This window comes from Paroedura picta, chromosome 5 (assembly GCF_049243985.1).
Source record: "Paroedura picta isolate Pp20150507F chromosome 5, Ppicta_v3.0, whole genome shotgun sequence".
NCBI lineage: Eukaryota > Metazoa > Chordata > Lepidosauria > Squamata > Gekkonidae > Paroedura > Paroedura picta.
In genome coordinates, this window is record NC_135373.1 from 82225741 (window position 1) to 82233566 (window position 7826).

Consider the following 7826-nt stretch of genomic DNA (forward strand, 5'->3'; position numbering starts at 1 on the left):
GCTTTATTCTTCCAGTGAAAAATATGTTAATGTTTGGAAGATATCATGGAACAAGCTGAATGCTGCATGCACTCAACTGACCTTCAGCTGTATAGCAGCATATTTAATGTGATAGTTCAGACCTCTGTTTGAACACTTTTAGGATCAAAATGACTGGTGCCTGTGACAGAACGGTCCTGCAGGCCCTATTCCACCCTACTCATCCCAAAGTGTTCCCAATACCTGGAGAGGCTTATGTATCTCTTGGGTACTTGCTGTCACCTCCTGACCTCTCTACAGAATTGTCCGCTAAGAGGGTCAGGACTCCCAGCTTTCCTTATAAGTTCAGAAGCCTTCCATGTCTCCTGCTGCCCCAGCACCTGGTCACTATGGGGACAGTTTTACTGCGTTGTGTACCCCTTGAGGATTAGCTGTTTGCCAACTGACTGACTGCCCCTTAGCACCCCCTTTTAGAAATGCATATCCAAGACACTGGAGGTCTACAGAGTTTCCATTACATATATGTTTTTCCAGTAAACACGTGGTCAATAGCTGCATCTATTAAGAGTTGTCTGTTCTGATGGATCCAGCACAAAAGAGACCTTGCTTCCCTGAGTTGTATCACCTCTTTTTTCCCACTGACCTGATCAGGCCAGGTCAAAGAGGCATGCAGCGCTAAGCACTGTTTTAATTTATCCCACACCTTAAGTCACTCCTTTTTGAAACATTGGCAGTTATGTACATTTGATAGCACTCACAGAAAAAAACATCTCGTATTCTTCCGCTGAATCTTTAGTCCCTCCCTTGTCATTCAGTCTCCCTTGTCAGAGAGGGAATGATATTGCTAGGCAACTAATGACTGGAATTAGCACATAAATTCAAGCCAGTATCTTTAAGACAGCCTTGGTCTGCGAAAATCAAGCAAAGTGCTTTCTGGGGGAAATCACTCGAAAGTGAGCAATTACGGGTAAAGAGCTATTACAGGCAAATGGGAGACTTCATCAAATTGCATATTCACATGATTGCTGACACTGGAGGAAGCATAAATCAGCAGGCACCTTGAGCGCCTCCCCTCCCCCCATGGTCACTGATCAAAGGAAGAGTTTTGCAGTTTCAGGAGCGTTCCACTGCCATAAATACCATGGGGTAATTTCTACTAATTTACATATAAATACGGCTCGGTTGCCAAGGCGAATGGCATGTTTATGTGATCGCTGACAAAGGTAGAGTGCTTGAGCTCCCATTGGTAGACAAAGGACTGCAAGCAGAAAAGGGGAGGAGACCCAAAACATGCTGACATTTCTGCATCACAAAAGCAGCGCTGTGACACAGGAAAAGTCGGTGAAAAGCAAGTTTCAGAAGCCTCAGTGATAACATGCTGAAGGTATGCCAGGAAGCATTTGCAATGCATAATCAAAAATGACACGATGGGTCACAGATGCAGAGTCGAGAAATAAGACATTTTTAGCAGTCTTTTTGCGACTTTTCCGTAATGCAAAATACCCCTTGGGGCCTGTAGTATGTAATTCCTCCAAATCACTGTTCCCTGCTTGGAACAAGGGGAAAGGTTTTGCCAGCTAGATCTGTTAGCATTTGTATGAAGGTAGACTGAGGTATGCCTGGAATGAAAAATGACACCCCTCCCCTCCTGCAGTTCTCTGCTTGTGTGTGTGTGTGGGGGGGGGGGTTTGTTAAAACACGGTTTTGCTCATTTCAAATCTCCAAAGAGAAAATGTGTTTCTTCACAGTACCACTTATTAGATTACTTTGCCAGTAGCAAAGGTTTTATTCACTAAAATGGTTATAATGTTGCTCAAAGATTTATCATCTGACTAGGTTTTAATTTATAACCTATAATGTTTGTGATTTATGATGTTATTTTAAAAGCCGTCTTGGGAGGAGAGACATACAAATTCTCCTGTATAAGTAAACAATGCAAGTGGTGTGTGCTTTGCAGCAGAGCAGTTTGCTTTTCCAGCAATTTACAGAGGTCCAGACAAATCTATGGAGAACGAGTCCATTGAGGGCTGCCATGAATGCCATTTAAGACCTATCATTGGTCTGATCCAGAAGATAATTTATTACTTTTAAAGTGGAGGTATATATATTACAATAAAAGCTCTAAGAAAGAGAACATAAGGTAGTTGCTAATATTCATAGCACCAGAGTGATGCATAAGAGTAAGAACAGGGTAAAGCCTTTCATTCCCTGCTGAAAGATCAGTAGGAATTCTGGGCTAAAGTTATGATAACAAAAACATTTCATCTTATGGTAAATACCCTGAAAATACCTTTCCAGGCCTTCATAAAAATGAACAGAGAATCTCCTGTTAGGTTCTGCTTTGTGCTTCAAGTTGTTTATTTACCATAAATACTAGTGGCCGCAGCAGGCACCTGCTCAAGGGGCGAGGCTGTCCCTGGGCCCGGCAGAAGCCCCCATCCACAGCCGGCTACGCAGCTTCATCGAGCCTTCTGCTGGGCCCAGGGACGGCCCCACTGTGTCTGCGACGCGGCGAGGCTATCGCTAGGCCTGGCAGAAGCCCCTGCCCCCGCCCGGCTCCCCAGCCTCCTTGGGGCTTCTGGTGAGTCCAAGGACGCGGCAGGGCTATCCTTGGGCCCGGCAGAAACCCCCGCCCCCGCCCGGCTCCTCAGCTTCCTCGGGGCTTCTGGCAGGCCCGGGGCTGTGCCTGGGCCCAGCAGAAGCCCCCAGCTGGCTGCCCAGCTTCCTGCGGGCTTCTGGTAGGCCCAGGGACAGGCTCACCGCTGTCCCTGGGCCCGGCAGAAGCCCCCGTCCCTGGCCGGCCAGCATCCTCCGGGCTTCTTGTGGGCCCAGGGACAGAGCCCGGCAGAAGCCCCCGGCCCTGGCCTGCTCCACAGTGACCTTGGGGCTTCTTGCGGGCCCAAGGACAGCCCCGCCGCATGGATGACGTATCGAGGCTGTCCCTGGGCCCACCAGAAGCCCCCACCCATGAACAGTTCACAGGTGAGCTCAGGGCTTTGGGACAGGACCCTTTGGCTGGGGCAAGGCATCCCCATGTGGCCAGCTCCCGCCAACTTCCCTCTCGAGGCCTACCTACCAAGTGGTCAGTCCTGGGCCAGGGGCCAATCGTTGGCCCCCCATCCCGGACAGCCCCCACCCCAAGCCCTTACTGTTTTATTTATACCGCTCTCGCAAAGTGGTTTAAAGATTTGAGAATTAAAATTTAAAACTTTCTCTGAATAAACGAATACGAGATAAGCCACCATGCCAAAATTGTCTTTATTCTGCTTGTGGTTCAACTGGCGCTCTTTTGTTTCACTGGTACAGAATGCAGCAGCATGTTTCCTTGCCAGGACATTGTGGAGGGCCCAGATATGACCTGCCTCCAGCAGCTGCATTGATTGCCAGAGGAATTCCAGAACAAATTTAAGGTCCTGATCATAACTTTCAATTCCTTAACGCGGGGGTTGTCAACCCCCGGTCTGTGGCCTGCTACCGGGCTGCGAAGGTGACGGTACCGGGCCCGCCGGCAGCCACGCCTGCCCCCCCACCCGCAGTGAGAGGCTTGCCAGGCTGCAAGCAAAGCAGCCGCTTCGCTCGCGGCCCGGCTAGCTTCTCGCTGCAAGTGGAAGGGAAGAGGCAGGCGCGATTGCTGGCACGCCGGCGATGCAAACGTGCGTGTGCAGAGCTGCTGCACATGCGCGTTTGTGCTCCCTGCTGGCAAAAACACACATGTATGGCAACTCTGCGCATGCGCGTTAGCGCCCCCTGCTGGCGAAAACGCACATGCATGGCAACTGTGCATTTGCATTTGCACGCAGCTGCCGCGCATGTGCGCGCCCGGGCCATCGGCTCTCCCCCACCCCTGGAGGCGGTCCCTGACTACAGAAAGGTTGGGGACCGCTGCCTTAATGCATTCTGGGCCCGGCATGTCTGAGGAAACCTTTCTCAATATGCCCCAGAAGAACATTACAATCATCAATTGGTAACATGTTGGTAGTCCCTGCCCTGGAAGAAGTGCATCTGGCCTCAACCAAAGCTAGGGCACTTTTGGCTCTGGCTCCAGTCTAGTGGAATCAGTTGTCAGCTGAGACCTGGGCCTTGACCGAGCTGTTCAAGTTTTGCAGAACTTGTAAAACAGCACTATTCCACCGGGCATATTGTTGAGGCCGGAACAAGCAAATAAAATCATATGGGCCTCCCTCCTTCCCTCTTCAGAATAAAGTCCCACCACTGAATACAGGATACATGGAGAATCAGCAGGCATATTGGAAAATTTGGTGTATTGTTTTTATTTCTACTTTAAACTGATTTTAACATGTAAAACACCTCAAGCATGTCCACAGATAGGAGCAGTATATACACTTAATAATAAATAAGTGCATATAAAGTATTTTTTTAAATGTCTGATGGAATCTTGAGGAAAGTACAATTGATAAGTTGACACACAATTTAAATTCTTTCCAGCTAATCTAGTTGACTCCTTCGTGGATCTGAAGTAGCTAATCATTAAGTATTTGTGCCTTCAACTTGTCAGGGAAATTTCTCTGATGTTATACAGATACCTAATTAACCTTGCTAGTAACTTCCATTGTTTTCTTGTATTACATCTCTAAGATGATTTGATCTATAGCACTTCATTGCCCTTACATTAGTAAAATTATGTTCGCTATTAATTCCTGTTCCTTCATCTATCCTAAAAATTTAAACATTCAGAGTATCTTCCTTTTCATACTACAGAATGAGAAAATAATATTATTGGCCAAATACATTATATAACTAATTCTGGATTCCCCCCCCACACACACACACACACAAAGCAGAAAGCAGCAGTTTAAATGTCTCAGAGCCACTGAAACCCCTGCTTTCTGCTCGTCATCTCATCCTGTTTAGCTTCTGAGATCTGACAAGTTCAGACTAGCCTGCCCAATCCGGGTCAGGGCTATTTAAGCAAACTAACCATCAGTAACCTATGCAGACATGACTCACCATTGTGCTAGGCAAACAATATTAAACTTACCCTCTGGTGTCTTCTTATTAGGCAATTATGGCACACAAACCTCCCTTCACATCTAGTACGGAATGTCCAGTGAGGTTGAAATGCCACCACCCCATAATTTCTGAGAATTTGTATTTTTAATGTATTATTTATTTCCATATCTTAACTTATTCAAAGGGTGTTCAGTCTGGCCAGTATTAACAGTAGAAAGACATTGCTGGCAAAGAAGTAGGAAATCTTTTGGATCTAAGTATTTGCCGGCGTATAAGACGACCCCCAACATTTCCACTCAAAATATAAAGTTTGTTACATTACATTACAGTACTATGGGCCACTATAGGCAGCTATGTCTATCCCAACTGAAGTGCACGCGGCGTATAGGACAACCCCCCCCCCACTTGGAGGCATGTTTTTCGGGGGGGGGGGAAGTAGTCTTATATGCCAGCAAATACTGTAGTTCGTCTTTGAAAAACAGTCCTTGGCCATCAAAGTTAACAGAATTTTTGTTGGGAAGACATTTGCTAGGCAAGCAATGGAAAAAAACAAAAATGCACAAGTCATCACTGACTGGTTTTACAGGGTATTAGTCACAGAAATGTTAGGAATGAAAAGATGGTCAAATAAGTTCCTAAGGCCATAATAGTTACTAAAGATCCTGAAAGATCCTTTTATAGAACATTTTGCTTCTGAAGTATTACTGTGTGTAATAAGAAAAAATATTAAAGATATTATCCCCCCTCGGTGCCAGATAGAGTGAGTTGCCAGCTCTATCAGAGCTGCCACAGTTCCAAGGGCCTGTAAAACGGCACTTTTCACCAGGCATATGGTTGAAGCCAATGCCAGCACAGATTAATACCAAAATGGGCTCCCTTACCACCTTTCCATCTGAACCAGGATATAAAACCTAATCCAGGATATTTCTAACCCCAAGGGGCCAGTACTGGAACATTTTAAAGGTATTGAATTTTAACATTTTAATAGTTATTTGAATGTTAAATGTTTTAATATTTCTCTGTTGTTAGCCACCTCAAGACAGTTCCCAGAATGGGGCAGCCAATAAATCTAATTATTATTATTTCTAACGAGGTAACCAGTGGTTCTTAAATTATAAATGTCTTCATACTTCTTATGTGAAACAGAAAAAAAACCCCTGGTATTTCATAATTTCAAATTTTCCAATATATTCAGCTTAATCTACAAATGCTTTTTCTGGTGAACAGTTATACTTAATAACCTATAACAAATACCCTGTTTCCTATGTCTGATATTGCCTGCCAAAGTTCACAACACAATGCTTTTTCCCCCCAACTTGCTTCTGAAGTCCAATCAACTAAATTACCGGCTTCAAAGTATTAAGTAGGAATGTTTATGTAGGAAAGGAACAAAGGTTATTCTTAAGAATTTTGTTCTCAGCTTTAGGCTAGGAAGCATTTTAGCACTTCAACATTCTGGAGATAACATTTTGTTCAACAATCTGGCACATTAAATGCTTTGTGTTGCTTGCTTGGACTTTGTTTTATATTTGCTTGCCAGAACAATCCACTCATGGTGATTGTATACTTAATTGACATGATCAGAGGAAGATTTCCTTCTGTTGGGAGAGAATACAAACTTGACTGGACAATCCATTCATGGTTTTTGTGATCAGTGGAAAGTTTCCTTCTGCTATTGGGGGAGAAGCCAAGCCTAGAAAGTGACCAGCCCGTTGATTAGTGATTGATGCAAAGCAATACATGAAATGCAACTTTTCTGTTTACACCAGCATCCGGCATTTGGCTTGTTCCTATCATTTCAGTCAACCCAGACATCCAAGTCAACCAGATTTACAACATTAACTGAGTGAGGAGAGAAAGATTATGTTCTCCTGTTTCTTCCTGACCTCCCACTCACACACAGTTTGCCATGGGCATGCCATGGAAAACTGCCTCCCTTGACAATCCATATTCCACACATGCACCGTCCCCATCCCTTTGCTGGCAGAGAAAACAGATTCCTGGGTTGCCAGTAGGGATCCACATAGTATGTAGTTATAAAAGTATGTGGTTAAATCAATACATGTGTCATGCAAGCATATCAATGTTTTTATATGTACATGAAGTGCTCTATGCGAGTTATCCCAATGGATATATCCCCAAGACAGTCAATTTGCACATATTTGTATATAGGACTAGATATGAGTGTACATTTGGGGAGGGGGACAGCTCCAATATTTGATGCCAGTGATTCTCCTGTGCAGTCATGTATTTTATGTATAAATGAATAACTGCCATTTATTCACATTTGGAAAATTTAGTGTTATGCATGGAAGGAGCGCAATATCTTATTGTGTGTTAAGTGATGTCAAGCTGCCTTCAACTTATGGCAACCCTATTAATTGATCATCTCCAAAATATCAACAACCTTGCTCAGGTCTTGCAAATTGAGGGCCGTGGCATCCTTTATTTAGTCAGTCCACCCTGTTGGGTCTTCCTCTTTTCCTGCTGCCTTCAACTTTTCTTAGCATTACTGTTTTTTTCCAGGCAGTAATGTCTTCTCATAATATGACCAAGCTACAATTCCACGTCATCCACACAGAACTGGGATGGGTATCTTGAATATGCTGACATAGTAGTGGATAGCCATGCTGGACTGATGTACCATTGACTGAGGAAGCGTGCATGCACACAAAAGCTCACACCTTGAAAGGTAAGTAAGTTACCAGTGCGTACACATATTAGCACACAACGTCATGAAGATTTTTAACAGATCCAAGGACTTGGGGGATGCTAGTGTCAGTAAACTCTCTGTTACCTCCGAGTGAAGCCCCATGGCGTGTTTCTGCTGGAGATCGATCACGGGCACAAGAATGCCGAGCCGGGCGCAAGGGCGT